The 17,199-nt window shown below is 46.5% G+C and overlaps 1 long non-coding RNA gene across 1 annotated transcript in view; it reads left to right on the plus strand.

The window, feature by feature from the left end:
- Positions 1-13,378, plus strand: part of LOC144304775 (uncharacterized) — a 225,876-nt gene extending 212,498 nt beyond the window's left edge. The window contains exons 2-3 of the long non-coding RNA XR_013371749.1: positions 12,027-12,163; positions 13,226-13,378. This is a non-coding gene — a long non-coding RNA (uncharacterized LOC144304775). The remainder of the gene's footprint in view (positions 1-12,026; positions 12,164-13,225) is intronic.
- Positions 13,379-17,199: the final 3,821 nt, after the last annotated feature.

Raw genomic sequence — 17,199 nt, forward strand, 5'->3', positions numbered from 1 at the left:
TTTGCTGTCTGCTGAGGCTGGGACTTCCAGTACTATGTTGAATAGCAGTGGGAGAGTGGACATCCCTGTCTTGTTGCTGATCTTTGGGGAAAGGCCTCCAGTGCGGCCCCACTGAGAATGCTATTTGCTGTGGGCTTTTCCTAGATTGCTTTTAAGATGATGAGAAATGTTCCTTCTATCCCTATGCTCTGAAGTGTTTTGATCAGGAATGGATGCTCTATTTTATCAAATGCTTTCTCTGCATCTAATGAGAGGATCATATGGTTCTTGGTTTGTCTCTTGCTGAGATGATGAATCACATTGATTGTTTGACGAGTGTTGAACCAGCCTGTGTTCCGAGGATAAATCCTACTTGGTCATGGTGAATAATTTTCTTAATGTACTTTTGGATCGTATTGGCTAGTATCTTGTTGAGAATTTTTGCATCCATGTTCATCAGGGATATTGGTCTGTAATTCTCCTTTTTTGGTGGGGTCTTTGTCTGGTTTTGGAGTTAAGGTGATGCTGGCCTCATGGAACGAATTTGGAAGTACTCTATCTCTTTCTAACTTTCCAAACATCTTTAGTAGGATAGGTATGGTTTCTTCTTTAAACGTTTGATAGAATTCCCCTCGGAAGCCATCTGGCCCTGGACGTTTGTGTCCTGGGAGGTTTTGGAAGACTGCTTCAATTTCCTTCCTGGTTTTTGGCCTGTTCAGGGTTTGTATTTCTTCCTGTTCCAGTTCTGGCAGTTTCTGGCTTTCCAGGAATGCGTCCATTTTTTCTAGATTGCCTAATTTATTGGTGTATGGCTGTTCATAATATGTTTTTAAAATCGTTTGTATTTCCTTGGTGTTGGTAGTGACCTCTCCTTTCTCATTCATGATTTTATTAATTTGAATATTCTGTCTCTTCTTTTTAATAAGGTTGGCTAATGGTTTATCTATCTTATTAATTCGTTCAACAAACCAACTCCTCCTTCCGTTGATCTGTTCCAGAGTTCTTCTGGTCTCGATTTCCTTGAGTTCTGCTCGAATGTTAATTAACTCCATTCTTCTGTTGGGTGTAGGATCTATCTGCTTTTTTTTTTTGCTCTAGCCTGTTTATGTGTAAGGTTAGCTTTTGTATTTGAGTAGTTTCCCGTTTTGGAATAGATGCTTATATTGTGATGTATTTCCCCCTTAGGACTGCTTTTGCTGCATGCCAAAGATTTTAATGGTTGTATGTTCATTCTCATTAGTTTCCATGAATCTTTTTAATACTTCCTTAATTTCCTGGTTGACCCTTTCATCTTTTAGCAGGATGATCCTTCACCTCCACGGGTTTGAGCTCCTTCCAAACTTCTTGTTATGATTGAGTTCTAATTCCAAGGCATTATCGTCTGAGAATATACTGGGGACGATCCCAATCATTTGGTATCGGTTCAGACCCTATTTGTGACCCAGTATGTGGTCTATTCTGGAGAAAGCTCCATGTGCACTTGAGAAGAATGTGCATTCAGTTGAGTTTGGATGTAAAGTTCTGTAGATTTCTGTGAAATCCATTTGGTCCAGTGTATCATTTAAAGCTCTCGTTTCTTTGGAGATGTTGTGCTTAGAAGACCTATTTAGGGTAGAAAGAGCTAGATTGAAGTCACCAAGTATAAGATAATTATTATCTAAGTATTTCTTTACTTTGGTTATTAATTCGTTTAAGTATTTGGCAGCTCCCATATTCGCGGCATATATTGAGGATTGTTAAGTCCTCATGTTGGATAGATCCCTTAAGTATGATTTAGTGTTCCTATTCATCTCTCACTACATTCTTCGGGGTAAATTTTAGTTTATCTGATATAAGGATGGCTACCCCTGCTTTCTTTTGAGGAACATTTGAATGGTAAATGGTTCTCCAACATTTAATTTTCAGATTGTAGGTGTCCGTCTGTCTAAAATGAGTCTCTCGTAGGCAGCAAATAGATGGGTCCTGCTTTTTTATCCAGTCTGAAACCCTGGGCCTTTTGATGCGGTCATTAAGCCCGTTCATGTTCAGAGTTACTATCGATAGATATGAGTTTAGTGTCATCATGATATCTATTCAGTCCTTGTTTTTGTGGATTGTTCCACTGAACTTCTTCTTAAAGGGGAATTTTAAGAGTCCCCATTCAAATTTCTTGCAGAGCTGGTTTGGAGGTCACATATTCTTTCAGTTCCTGCCTGTCTTGGAAGCTCTTTATCTCTCCTTCCATTTTGAATGAGAGCCTTGCTGGATAAAGTATTCTTGGTTGCTTGTTCTTCTCATTTAGGACCCTGAATATATCCTGTCAGCCCTGTCTGGGGTGCCAGGTTGCTGTGTAGACGTCTGCTGTTACCCTAATGCTCCTCCCCATAAAGGTCAGGGATTTCTTGTCTCTTGCTGCTTTAAGGATCTTCTCTTTATCTTTGGAATTTGAAAGCTTCACTATTAAATGTCGACGTGTTGGATGGTTTTTATTGATTTTAGGGGGAAATCTCTCTATTTCCTGGATCTGAATGCCTGTTTCCCTTCCCAGATTAGGAAAGTTTTCAGCTATGATTTGTTCAAATACTTACTCTGGCCCTCTGTCCATTTTGGCGCCCTCGGGAGCCCCAATTACACGTAGGTTTTCTTCCTCAGGCTGTCGTTAATTTCCCTTAATCTGTCTTCCTGGTCTTTTAATTGTCTGTCTCTTTTTTCCTCAGTTTCCCTCTTTGCAATCACCTTGTCTTCTATGTCACTCCCTCGTTCTTCTACCTTGTTAACCCTCGTCGTAAGGACTTCCAGTTTGGATTGCATCGCATTCAATTGATTTTTACTTTCTGCCTGATTGGATTTAAATTCTGCAGTCATGAAGTCTCTTGAGTCCTTTATGCTTTATTCTAGAGCCACCAGTAGCTGTATAATAGTGTTTCTGAATTGGCTTTCTGACATTGAATTGTAATCCAGATTTTGTAACTCTGTGTGAGAGAGGACTGTTTCTGATTCTTTCTTTTGCGGTGAGCTTTTCCTTCTAGTCATTTTGCTCAGTGCAGTGGCCAAAAACAAATTGTATTGGGAAAAGAGAAAAAGAGAGGAGAGAAAGAAGGAAAGAAAAGAGAAAAAGAAAAAAGAATAAAGGAAGATGGAAGGAAAAAAGAGAATAAAAAGAGAAAGAAAAAGAAAGAAGGGGGAAAAAGGGAGGGCGAAGCAATCAGAAATAAAAAAATAAACATGGGGGAGTATCTTCTGATTCTGTATACTTTAAGTCCCTTGACTTCCCCTGGAACTTGTCCGTCTACCTGGACTTCTGGGGCGGGCCTGTTGTGCTGATTTTAAGATGTTAGCACTTGGGGGAGCTGCTCTATCCACTGCCTGGTGCAGGGCTCAGTGGGCGTAGTTTACCCCGTGAGGCCTCTGGAGGAACAACCCCAGTGTCAGCGGCCAGCTCTGGATACCTGTATTCAGCACCCACAGTAACTCCAGAGCAGTCCATCTGCAGGGCCTGGTGGCTCTGGGACGTGACCGCTGATCTGCTCAGCTCTGGGCAGGAGCGTCCTTGCTGTCCTGGGCCATCCGGGCCTCTGCCTGTCCCCGGGGAGGCCTAATCCTGGGCTGTGTCCTGGTGCCCTGTGCTCTGGCGCCTGCGCTGTTGGATTCACGCTCCTGTCTGTGCAGCTGCCTCTCCCCGGAGCTGCCGCCCAGCCCCTCTGCGCTGCTCCTGGTCGGGCAGCCCCCTCAGGGAGCCGCCGCCTGAGCACCTCCGAGTTGCTTCCAGAGCCGCACAGCCCCCTCTGCACGGAGCCACTTCCTCTGCTTGAGGCACTGCCACCAAGCTGCTACCGGGGCATGCAACCTGCTCCACTCAGAGACCTGCCCGAACCCCTCTGAGCTGCTCCCAAGTCAGTGCACGTGCCCTGCAGCACTTAGGGAACTTGGTGCACTCTCCTGGGAGTGCAGGTGTCTCTTAGTGTCCCAGGGAGCCCGTGGGTATCCCCGCCCTCCTGGGGTCCTGCTCTGAATCCCTGTGGGCGCCATTCTGCCCAGGAAGATTGGTGCAGATCCTGCTTCTCTGGAACAAAGCTCTCCTGACCAGGGGGCACACCGCCTGGCCTTAGCCCGGCTCCTCGTGGGGCCCCTCTCCTTGGATGCCTTTTGTTTCTTTATTTCTTTTTCCCCTGTCATCCTACTTTGATAGAAGCGCGAACTATTCTCACTGTAGCATTCCCGCTGGTCTGTCTTTAAATCTCAGGCAGAATTCAAAGATTTTCCGGATGATTTGAAGGTTATCTAGGTAATTTGGAGGGGACAGGTGACTTGGGGACCCTACTCTTCCGCCATCTTGCCCCTCCTCCTGTATGTTGCCTTTTAGCTTTGGTTGTTTCCTTCACTTTGCAGAAGCTTTTCAATTTGATGAAGTCCCAATAGGATTTTTGCTTTTGTTTCCCTCACCTCAGAGGCATATCTAGAAAGAAGATCCAATGGCCAATGTCAAAGTCATTGCTGTCTATCTTTTCTTCTTTATATGTTTTTTGGTCTCACATTTAGGTCTTTCTTTCATTTTGAATTTATTTTATATATATATGGTGTAAGAAAGTGGTCCAGTTTCATTCTTCTAAATGTGGCTGCCTGGTTTTCCCAACACCATTTGTTCTTATCCTGCAGTCAGGGTTAGAGTTTGTTGAAGAGAATGTCTTTCTGCCATTGGATATTCCTTCCTGCCTTGTCGTCCATTATGGGTCATAGATACATGTTTGTATCTTGTTTTGGCTTTCCATTCTGTTCTATTGATCTAAGCATCTCCTGTTGGGAGATTCTTGATTCCTGATTCAATTTCTTTGCTGGTTAACTGTTCAAATTTCTTATTTCTTCATTTTTAATTTTTGCTATGTTATATATTTCAGGGAATTGACTATTTCTTCCAGATTCTAGGTTGCTGGCATATAATTTTTCATCATATTCTCTTATAATCTTTTGCATTTCTCTAGTGTTGGTTTTTATTTCTCTTTTCTCATTTCTGATTTTACTTGGGTCCTTTCTCATCTTTTTATCTTTTTTCTTTTTTAAAGATTTTATTTATGTATTCATGCGAGACACAGAGAGGCAGAGGTATAGGCACAGGGAACATGAGGCTCCTGTGGGGAGCCTGATGTGGGACTTGATTCCCCAGGACCCTGGGATCATGACCTGAGTCAAAGCACATGCTCAACCACTGAGAAACCCAGGTGCTTTGCTGATTCAATTCCTTTGCTAGTTATCGGTATGTTCACATTTTCTATTTCTTCCTATTTCAGTTTTGCTCATTTGCACATTTCTAGGGATTTGTCCATTTCTTCCAGGTCTCCTAGTTTGTTAACGTATATTCTTTCATACTGTTCCCTTATAATTGTCTTATTTTTCTGGTGTTGATTGTGATCACTCTTCTCTCATTTGTGATTTTATTTATTTAGGTCTTTTCTCTTTTCTCGTTCATAAGGCTGGATAGGGCTTGATCCATTTTATAAATTATTTTGAAGAACCGGTTCTTAGTTTCATTATTCCATTCTACTGTTTTTTTTTTATTTCTGTATTGTTTATTTCTGCTCTCATCTTAATTTTTTCCCTTCTTCTTTAGGCTTTAGGCTTTACCGCTGGGCACACCGTAATCGTAAATCGGCTCATAACAATGTAACCCTGCTTTGTGCCCGCCAAAACTGCACGCCGATTCTGACCAAAGAAATAGGCCAGGTCAAGTGGATCCTATAGGGTAAGTTGTAATTCAATCGGCCACCTGCCTGTGGACCAACACGACTGTGCAACTTTCTGTGTATCCCTTGGGCCAATGGCCCCTATAAAGCTGCTACGCCTCTTAGTCTCAGGGTCCAAATCCCTGCTCTGCTGTGTCGGGTGCACTAGGACACAAGCTCCAGATTGTAAGGAAACCTTGGGAGTTTGCATCGGTGTTGGCTCCTCAGTGGTTTCTCTGATTCACAATCTTGGGCACAACTCAAAGGCCTACTGTCCTAATATCCCTTCTAGGACCATGCTGACCGCCCGGCAGGCCCTCTCTGCCCCAGACACACTGGCACAGGGATGCGGGGAGGGGAGGATGTGCCCCGTACCCGGCCAGCCACGGCCTCCTGGAAAGAGGGAGCACAGACCTCTGGGTCGCTTTGCATAGACCCTGGTGACCTGAGGCTTCCTGGTGTCACTCTGTCCCAGGCCCTCCTGGCCCGTGGGGCACAGCCTGAGTCCCAGTAAAGTCTGTTGGGTCCTGACCCCGGCATCTGGCCACCCGTGGAAGGCACGTGGGGACATCAGCTGGGTGTTCCTGGCGGCGCCCTTGCAGGGGCTGGTGGGGCCTAGGTGGTACCCCCTCCTCCTCTCTGGGGGTCTCTCCATGCCCCGTGAACAGTGTTCTGGGAGACACAGGAGCGGGCTGGCTGTGCATTTTCACACCACAAGACTTTATTGATTTTCTACAGTAAACGGGCTCAGAGCCGAGGGTGCACGCCTTCCCCTGGGGATGGAGACCTTTCTGTCCTTTAGGGAAGGGCAAGAATGACATGGGTTGGGCACGGATGCCAGAGTCCCCCACCTGGAAGCATGTGTGGACTCTGGGTGGGGGCGTATGTCCTGAGGTTTCAGTCTGAGAGACGGTTCTGAGGACAGCAGAGCTGACCTGGACCTGCAGCACATGTGCTTCTGTGCTGGGTCTCCACAGGGCAGCTGAACCCCGGCCTCAGGCTCTCTGGGGCCCCAGCACCTATAGGAGCCAGCCTCCTGGTGTGGATGCGGGTGGGGCCCACCATCCAGCTGTGAGAGGGCTGGTTCAGCCCGGGGCCAGAATCCAGGGTAACCAGGGCCATGTGCCCTGGATCCCATTAGTCTTTGTTTTGGGCCTGTGGTGGGGTCTCAAATCACCCCAGCCCTCACAGAGCCCAGGGCCAGGCCAGCCCAGATCCCCATGGGTTAGGGGCTGGTGTCCTGTGCAGTGTTTGCCGCCCTAAATGAGCGACAGTGGGCGGAGTCAGGGCACAGTGGGTCCTCTGCACCACTCAACTGCACCCACCCTGTCGGGGGCTTCCTGTCTTCCCTCCTCCCTGCAACCCCTGAGTACTCTATGGGACACCCGGGCTTCTGATGGGATTAGGGTATCCAGAGAACCCCGGGGAGGCTGAGCTTGTCCCACAGAGGGCACCTGCATCGGGTCATTGCTGGGAGCCAATGGTGTGGTGGTGGATGGTGTGGGGGCAGGGGTATGATGGTGGTGGAGTGTGGGGGATTGTGTAAGGGTGATGGTGTTGGGGTATAGTGTGAATGCAGATTGTGTGGGGCTGTGTGGGTGTGAGGGGGATATGTAGGTGGGATACCATTGGGGATGATGATGTAGGAGGATGGTGTGAGAGTGGGGAATGTGGGGGATGTCGTGGGGGGCCTGCGGACACAGGAAATCTCCTTCCTCTATGATGCTAAGGCGACATCTACAGTTAAAGGCGACTAGTCTGGGGTTTGCAGTGACACCTGCCCCTGGGGCTCCGTGTGGTCAGTGCAGGGCCCTGGCTGGACCGGGGGCATTATCTGGGGGTCATTTTACTATATATGCTTTCAAATTGCAAATTGTCTCAAATTAAATGCATAAAATTTAGAATAATATAAAGCACCGAGAGTGGGTGTCACTCTGACCCGTCCAACCCTCATGGGATCGATGTGGTCCTGCTCCAGCCGTGGCTATGCAGCCTGGCCCCCAGGTCCGGTTCCTGCCCCCCACATCCCCCACCCCATCCCCTGCTTCTCAGGGAGTCGTCCCTCTCCTCTTTGGTCTTCAGCTCCCATGGCTACCCCTGGAGGCCCCATCCTAGTGGCCTCCTCATCCCTGAGGCACCGGGAGTGTGAGCACGGGTGTCAGCCCGAGCATCCTACAATGGAGCAGTGTGTTGTTGGCTGCTATTGCTCCCCCAGCCTCAGTAGCCCCGTTTTCCCTACCCAGAGGCACAGGGCCTCCCTTGGTGTCCCGAAGACCCCTGGCCCAGCAGCCTCACCCGACCCCCTAGCCATCCCAAAATATGGTGTGGCTGCCGAACATCCTATTGTCGTCCAAGCCTACCTCCAAGATGTCCCTGGAGGAGACCAGGGCGTCCTCCTTCATTTCCTGTGGGAAACCCGGGGAGGAGGAGCAGGCGTCAGGGACACAGACCCCAACCTGTCACGAGCTGCTGTGCTGGGCAGGGAGCCCTGGGGCCACCATGGGAGTGTGTCCTGCCGAAACCTCTTTCCTTCCTCTGGGAGGCCAGGCATGGCGAAAGTGTCCACCATGCCCGTGACACCTGTGTGAGGGCCTGTGCCCAGCTGTTGTGGGCGGGGAGGTGACTGAGTGTCAGCCTGGATGGGAGGAGATAGTGGTTCAGCCCAGGTGGGAGGGGACATGGGGGTGTTGTGCCCAACATTGTGAATCCGAGAAACCACTACGGAGCTGACACTGATGCAAACACACAAGGGTTGATTTCCAAACTCGAGCTTGCGTCCAAGTACACCCGACATAGCAGAGCAGGGACTTGGACCCCAAGGTGGTGTTTTGCTTTTAAGGGCTTGTCTCGGGGACCTCCAAAAGGGCTGGAGCAATTCTTCAAGTTGTGTTTACATTTTGATATGGGGCCTTCAAGGGCATTGAGCTCTGTTCTCATTCTAATAGGCGCTTCCAGCCCTTGGCATGGGCTCTGTTCTTATTCTATTGTGGGGCTTTCCAGGGCATTAAGCTGTAAACTTTTGTTTTTTTTTCCTGTAACTGAAGTAATGTAAATTTCATCTCTTCTTCACGGGGGCCTGGGATGGCTGGACGGGTTCGAACGTTGAAGTTAAAGTGGAAAGGCCTTCATTTTCTTGGCCTCCTTGCGTCCCTTCCCATCCTATCTAGCTCCTTCCCCCTTCCCCGGACCTCCTGAGAGAGCAACTGCTAATGACCTCAGCCTGGCAGCCTGTGTGGGGGGCAGGCCCAGGGATTTGGGATCAGGAAGACCTGTGGCACGGGTGTCCCAGCGGTGCAGCGGGATTCGATGCTGCAGACTCTTATTCCCTAAGGCTATCTTGACAACTGACTTCGTACATAAAAAAGCTGTCTTTTCTCTTTATAAGATGAAGAGCGATTCAAAGTGTTTTTTCTCTGCCCTTCTGATTGCTCAGATTCCAATCTGAGACGTATTTCCTGTTAATAAGGATAATTTACTATCCATAGTACTATGGTTAAAATATTCTGACACAAGTAATTCAGAGGGATGAGTGTTTCTCATCTCTTTCTTCACAGCTCAGTCACTCCTCAGGAATTGCATCTTTATGGATTTGAAAGAACTGAGATGTATTATTACCAGTGGTCCTATTATTATGTGAAGGATTCTTCCCTGAGATTCTTCCCCTGTTTCAACTGACACTGAAACACTTTGAACTCTTTGGAAGACAAATGTCAAGGAAATAAATGTTATGCATTGCTAATTTTAAATGCCCTTGCAATATGGTGTCTATTACAATAGAAGTATTTTTTATCTGATTTTTGCTATTTATTATCCATTCCTACTTTTCAGGTTGAGGAGACATTATACGTGTTCATAAGTGTTTTTCTTTCCTTCAGATATAAAATTATTAGTTTGTTCCCATCGAAGGAAGTCTTTAAGAATAAGGCAAAAGTTAATTTAACTATTCTTAAAATGTCTTTACACTTGGAGCCTGATTCATTTAAGTCAATTTTCAAAATAAATCTTATTTTTTAGGAAAAAAAAAGAAAGATTTATAGGGAAATTGAGAAGATAGTACAGAGCATTCGCATGCACTTGCACTCAATTTATCCAATTATTGATATCTTATATCAGTATGGTACAAATATTAGCTAATGAAGCAATATTAAAATATTCGCATTAACCAAGGACCATACTTTATTCAGATTTCCTTAGTTTTTGCTAAGTTACCATTCCTCATATCACATTCCATTTGTCCTCCTGTTTTCTTAGGCTCCTCTGGATTGTGACAGTCTTTCAGCCTTTCCTTGTTGTTGCACTGGAACACTTTGAGAAGTAGAGTATTTTGAAAATTTCCCTCAGTTGAGACATGTCTTTCGTTTATCTCATGATTGAACTGTTTTTGTGGATTATATACAGAGATATACTGCCATTTTCATTATATCATATAAAGGATAGATACTATCAACATGATTTATCAGTCTTGGTATCGATCTGATCATCTTGTTGAGGTAGTGTTTGTCATCTTTCTCCGTACTTAAGTGATTCTTCCTCTTCTCCTTCTTCTTCTTTTTCTTCTTCTTCTTCTTATTATTATATTATCATTATTATTTTAAGTTTTTCATAATATATTTTGTAGAAGGAAGTTACTATGTGTATTCCACACGTAAGAGTGGGAAGCTATGCTCATCAACTTGAGGGTGGAATGTCTGCACAAATTGTTTGAAATTCTTCTACATGGGAGATTTCTCTTCTTGTGGCTTTGTTTTTTTTTAGTTTCTTTTTCAAAGATGTTATTTATTTATTTGAGAGAGAGAGGAGAGGAAAACCATGAGGGAGAGGGGCAGAGGGAGAGGGAGAAGCAGGTTCCCTGCTAAACAGGGAGCCTTCCTTGGGACCTGGATCATGATCTGACTTAAGGCAGAAGCTTAACTGACTGAGCCACCAAGGTGCCACTATTTCTCTCTTTCCCTCTTTTTTTTTTAAATAATATATTCACTTTTTATTGGTGTTCAGTTTGACAACATACAGAATAACACTCAGTGCTCATCCCGTCAAGTGCTCCCTCAGTGCCCGTCAACCATTCATACAGATCCCTAACCTCCTCCCCTTCCATCACCCCTAGTTAGTTTCCTAGAGTTAGGTGTCTTTATGTTCTCTCTCCCTTTCTGATATTTCCCACACATTTCTTCTCCCTTCCCCTATATTCCCTTTCACTATTATTTATATTACCCAAGTGAATGAGAACATACAATGTTTGTCCTTCTCTGATTGACTTACTTCACTCAGCATAATACCTTCCAGTTACATCCACATTGAAGCAATGGTGGGTATTTGTCGTTTCTATTGGATGAGTAAGGCCCACATTTTCTCTCCCTTGATCTTCTGAGTCTCCTATGATATGAATGTTATTGTTTTAATAAGTGACTGAGTTCCCTAAATCTGCCTCTGTGGTCCATAACTTTCTTTGTTTTTAAGGCTTCCACTTGGGACTGCATCTCAGTTATACCATTTTTAACATTCACCTGACTAAATTTTAGTTCTTTTATTTCTACAGTAAGAGATTCTCTAGTTTTCTTCTGTGCTCTTTTTCCAGCCCAGCTGCTATCTTTATAATCATTGTTTTAAACTGTATTTAGACATCATATATTTGTTTTGATGGACTTCCTGGCTGTGAATACTACCTCATGTTATTTTATGGAGGTGAATTTCTCGATCTCATTATATTTTCCAGAAAAGAAAGTAGGAAGAAAAAGAAAAACCAAGAAAAACAATAACAACTGCCCTCCCCCAAAAAAACCACTGAATTATTTTGGCCTCCTTGTAAAAAGATTCTAAATCCCAAAATAACAAACACAATTAATGTTCCATGAAAGTAAAAATAAGAAATATATAAGGTACATACATAAAAAATAAAATAAGGCAATTAATAATATAGAATCAAAGAAAATAAATGAAAATAAAGCACAAAATACAAAGAGAGCTAGACCCTACTTTCCAGGCAGCGCTGAAGCTCTGCAGCCTCTTGGGTCTGACAACTTGGTGGCAGCGAATGGTCTGTGTGGGGTCTGGGGATGGCCCATGGTGCTGATTGTCAGGTGCACATCTGCCTGGGAGATGCATCTGCAGGGTCAGGGGTGGGGTGGTCTTCAGCGCCTCTGGCCTAAAGCAGATGGCGTAGTGGTGCTCCCTGAGATTGGGGCTGTTTGGCGTGATTTGGGAGGGGACACTGGGTCCTCTGGTTCTGGGGCTAAGCATCCCACCCCCCAGTCTGCAAGCCCTCCACAGAAGAGCCCCCAAGCGCATCTCTCAGAACCCTGCTTTCACTCTGCCCGCGTCCGAAATGCTTTTGGTTTTGTTTTTTTATCTCAGACTGTTGTGCCCAAGATTGCGAATCCGAAAAACCATGGAGAAGCCCACACCAAAGCAAACACACGAGGGTTTATTTACAAGCTCGAGCTTGTGTCCAAGTATACCTGACAGTGCGGAGCAGGGACTTCGACCCCGAGGTGAGTTTTTGCATAGGTTTAAGGGCTTGTCTTGGGGACCTCCAGAAGGGCTAGAGCAATTCCTCAAGTTCTGTGTACATTTTGATATGGGGCATTCAAGGGCATTGAGCTCTGTTCTCATTCTAATAATGGCTTCCTGCCCTTGGCCTGGGCTCCGTTTTGATTCTATTGTGGGGCTTTCTAGGACAATAAGCCGTAAACAGAAAAGGTTCCACACCTGGAAGTGGGACGTCACACTCTCCCTATATGCTGAAGACGTGGTACTGGAAACAGAAACCCAGGAGCCTCCACCAAAACCTGTTAGAACTAAGGAGTGAGTTCAGTAAAGTCACGGGACACAAACTGACCCTACAGAGCAGAGTAGCCTTGCTCTGTCCCGATTATGAGCACTCAGGAAGGAAAGGAAGGACGTGACTCCCTTCTCAGGAACATCAAGGAGAATAAATAATGAGACTGAAACATAGGAGCACAAGACTTGTTCACTGAGCCATACAAGGCTTTGTTCTGGGAGGCCATCCTGGGTTCGAGGGGTGGGAGCCTCATCTTGTGAAATTGTCCACAGTCCCTGAAGCCACCCTCAGTTTCAAAGTCATTCCTACCAAAATCATGGTGGCATATCTTAGAAATAGCAAAAACAAAACAAAACAAAACAAAAAACCATAACATCAATCTGCCCCCACAAATGACCCCGGACAGCAAATCAGTACTGGAGGAGAAGGAGAGAGTGGGACGCAGCACTTTCCTATTTCAAACGATGTCACAGACACAAAGGATAAAGCAGTGTGGTTCTCGGGCCCCCAGCTGGCTCCGTTGGTTAAGCATCTGACTCCTGACCTCACCTCTGGTACTGATCTCAGGGGTCGTGAGTTCTAGCCCTGGGCTGGGCCATGGAAGGTGCGTGGAGCCTACTTAGGCAAACCAGTCCCATTGGGGGTGGTTCTGGCATAAGCTGAAGGAGCAAAACAGAGAGTCCAGAAGGAAATGTGCTCTGATACAACGGATTTTTTTAACTTAATTTAATTTAAACCCAATTAATTAACGGATAGTGTATTATACTTTCAGAGGAAGAATCAGGGATTCACCAGTTGGAGATAACAGCAGTGCTCGTGACATCACGTGACCTCCTTCATGCAGGTCCCCTGTTAACCTCCCCGCCTCCAACGACCATCAGTTTGTTTCCTATCATTAAGAGAATGTGTTTCGGGGATCCCTGGGTGGCGCAGCGGTTTGGCGCCTGCCTTTGGCCCAGGGCGCGATCCTGGAGACCCGGGATCGAATCCCATATCGGGCTCCCGGTGCTTGGAGCCTACTTCTCCCTCTGCCTGTGTCTCTGCCTCTCTCTCTTTCTCTCTCTGTGAATATCATAAATAAATAAAAATTAAAAAAAAAGAATCTGTATTTCCTGCAACTGTTTTCATCTTATTTGTTTTTCCTTCCCTTCACAGTTGTTATATGCTTTGCTTTTTAATTCCACCTATGAATGACACTACACGGTCATTCTCTTTCCTGACTGACTTATTTCATTTAACATGATCCCTCTAGTTCTATCCACGTCATTGCAAATGTCAGTATTTCCTTCTCTTTGATAGCTGAGTTCCATTCCTCTCTCTATGACCATCATCTATCTCCCATCCTTTTTATCCATCATCTGCCACAGGGCACCGAGGCTCCTCCCACCGTGTGGCTACTGTGGACCCGGCTGCTGTGTACATTGGGGTGCAGGTGTCCCAAGTCTCACTGCATCTGTATCTTCGGAGTGAAATCAGGCCGTTCACCTGCTGTTCTCAGGATGTTACAAATAGAGTCGCCCTGCAGAGCCTCCACACTGTTTCCAGGGTGGCTGCACCAGCCCACAATCCCGCCCACAGTGGAAGAGGGTAGAGTGGGTTTTGCGGGACGTGGTAAAACTCTGGTCCACATTTCATTTCGCGTCCTGTGGGCTCCAATTCCTTCTCCTTAAGTATTTCTGGGGAAGCCAGGTGTTGGGCTCCATTTCAGAGACGTTTCCAAAGCTAACAGGCCACAGCAGGAGCCTGGAATGAGGCAGGTGCGGCCCCTGGAGCGCCACTGCCTTCTGCACAGCCTCTGCAGCGCCTGAGCGTCCTGCAGGGGGCACCCGAGCCCAGGCCCCACGGAGCGGGCATGAATGTGCAGTAGGCCTCCTCTGCCTGCACTAACAGGAGCCAGCCTGTGCTGCGGAGGCCTGAGGAGGACTTGGGGACACGTCCACGCTGATGAGCCGCAGCTTCAGGTAATTGTGGGCTCGCATCCACGCTGACAGGAGCCCCTGGGCGACCTCAGGACATAAGTTGAGGCTTCTGGAAGCTGCAGGCCACATTAATGGTGGCAGGAGCCCCGGCCTCCTCAGAACCCTTGGTGATGCTTCGGGAGGACGTTGTGTCGCATCGACACAACAGGATGCTGAATCCTTAGGACCCCTGGTGTTGACTTGGGGAAATATGGGATGCGTCCATGCAGACAGAAGACCCCAGGCTTGTCAGGGACTGTGGTGAGGCCTAAGAAAAATGTGGGTGCCGCATCCACACTGACAGGAGTCTCCAGCTTCCTCAGGACCCACTGTGAAGGTTTGAGAAGATTTGGGGCCACATCTATGCTGACAGGAGCCCCCAGCATCCTCAGGTCTTATGGTGAGGCTTGAGGAAAACGTTAGGCCACCTCAACACTGACAGGACCCCCGTCCTCCTCAGGACATGCACTTTGGCTTCGGGAAATATGGGGCTGCGTCTATGCTGACAGGAGCCCACAGCTCCTCAGGACGTGTGGTGAGTTTTCTGGGGGACGTGTGGCCATGTCCAGGCTGACAGGAGTCCGGGCCACCTGAGGACCTGCTGTGAGGCTTCCAGACGATGTGAGGCATAGTCCACAGTGACAGGAGACCCAGGGTCCTCAGGACCCTCTGTCTATGACTCAGCAACAATTGGGGCCTCGTCCGCACTCACAGGAGCCCTGCTTCCTCAGGACCCCCTGGAGGACTCTGGAGGCGTTGTTGGGGTCACGTCCACATCAGAAGGGACTACTCAGAACCACAGGGTAAGTGAATGGGTAGAAAGAATGGTAGGGTCAGGGGAGGGGAGGCAGTTGGTGGTTAGGCTTAGGTTAGATGTTAGGTGTTTGTGATTAAGCTTATGGTTATGGAATACAGGTTAGGGTGAGGGATAAGGGTAAGAGTCAGTGGTTAGGAGTTAGGATGGGGGTTAGGGATTAGGGAACAGGGTTAGGGTTAGTGACAGGATTTAGAGTTAGGTTTAGGGTTTAGGCTTTAGGGATTAGGACAGGAGGTTTGGAGGTGGGGTTAGGGTTATGGTTACAGTTAGGGTTGGGCTTAGGTTTACATTGAGGGTTAGGGGTTAGGGTGTGAGTTAGGGTTAGGGGTAAGTGTTAGGGGTTAGGGTAAAAGTTAGGGCTAGGTTTAGGGTTAGGGCGAGGATTAGGTTTAGGATAGGTGTTAGGGCTAGGGTTAGGGTTAGTGTTTAGTTAGGGATTAGGGTCAGGTCAGGGTCAGGTTACGGTTTTTTAAAAGGGTAAGAGATAGGTTTAGGGAGTGGTTTAGGAGTTAGTTTTAGGGTACAAGTTAGAGTACCATTTGGGGTATGAGATAGGATTACTATTAAAGGGTTAGGGTTAGGGTACAGGTTAAGGTTAGGAATAGGATTTGAGTACATTAAGTTAAGGTTAGGGTTAGAGGTTAGGGTTAGATTTAAACAGGGGTCAGGGATAAGGGTTTCAAATAGGTTTAAGAGTTAGGGTGAGGGTTGGCAGGAAGGTTCACTGAATGTGTTTTGGTCTTAGGGTTTGTGTTTGGTTGTCGATTAGTGATGGGTCTTGTTTAAGGGTTAGTTTAACATTAGGATTAAGTGTAGGGTTAGGGTTATGTCTGTGTATGGTTAGAGTTTGGGTCCTGGCATGTGCCTGCACTGGGACTCCTAGTATCTTGGGCCGTTGAGTTTTATGCACTCTATTTAGGTTTTGGGTTCAAAGATAGCCTGACTCCACCAAATTAGTGGCCTCCCCAGAGACTCAAAATCCAGGCTTCTGATGGGGTCAGAATAGACATGACAGGCTTCTTCCAAGCTGAGCTAAGGAGGGGATTTGGGGCTCTAAATACTCTTTATTTGGATTTTTAGTTGTCTTTCTGATTTTTTCTCTAGTGTGCACATGTTTCATCAATACTACCAATTATTATTTTAAAGTTTTACTTGAATTCCTGTTGTAAACACAGTATGATATAGTTTCAGGTTTACCACTTAGTGATTCAACACTTGGATACAACGCCTGGTACTGGTCTCAGGTGCCCTCCACTGTCCCCATCCCCTGATTCCCCATCCCCCCACCTTCCTCTGGTATTTATTAGTTTATTCTCTGTGGTTAAGAGTGGGTATCTTGGCTTGCTTCTCTCATCCCCCCTGAGCCCCTTTGCCAGTTTGTTTGGTTTCTTAAAATTCACCTGTGAATGCAATTGTATGGTATTTGGTATCTGTCTTTCTCTGACTGAGTTCATTTAGCATAAATCCTTTCCACTCCTTCCACATCATTGTAAATGGCTTCATTTCATCCCTTCTGATGACCGAGTGATGTCGCAATGTGTGTATTTACCACATTGTCTCTGCCCGTTCATCTGCCGATGGACGTAGGGCTGTATCCACAGTTTGGCTGTTGTTGATATCGCTGCTAGAAACACTGGGCTGAGTGTCCCCCTCGAATCTACTAAAGTACTTTTGTGTCCTCAGGGTAAGTACCTAGCTCTGCAAATTTGGAATCGTAGGTTGGCTCTATTTTTAACTTTTTTTAATTTTTTTTTTATGATAGTCACAGAGAGAGAGGCAGAGACACAGTCAGAGGGAGAAGCAGGCTCCATGCACCGGGAGCCCAATGTGGGATTCGATCCCAGTTCTCCAGGATCATGCCCTCGGCCAAAGACAGGCACCAAACCACTGCACCACCCAGGGATCACCTATTTTTAACTACTAGAGGACCCTCCACATTATTTTCCACAGTGGCTACTTCTGTTCGCATGC

This window comes from Canis aureus, chromosome 34 (assembly GCF_053574225.1).
Source record: "Canis aureus isolate CA01 chromosome 34, VMU_Caureus_v.1.0, whole genome shotgun sequence".
Taxonomy (NCBI): Eukaryota; Metazoa; Chordata; class Mammalia; order Carnivora; family Canidae; genus Canis; species Canis aureus.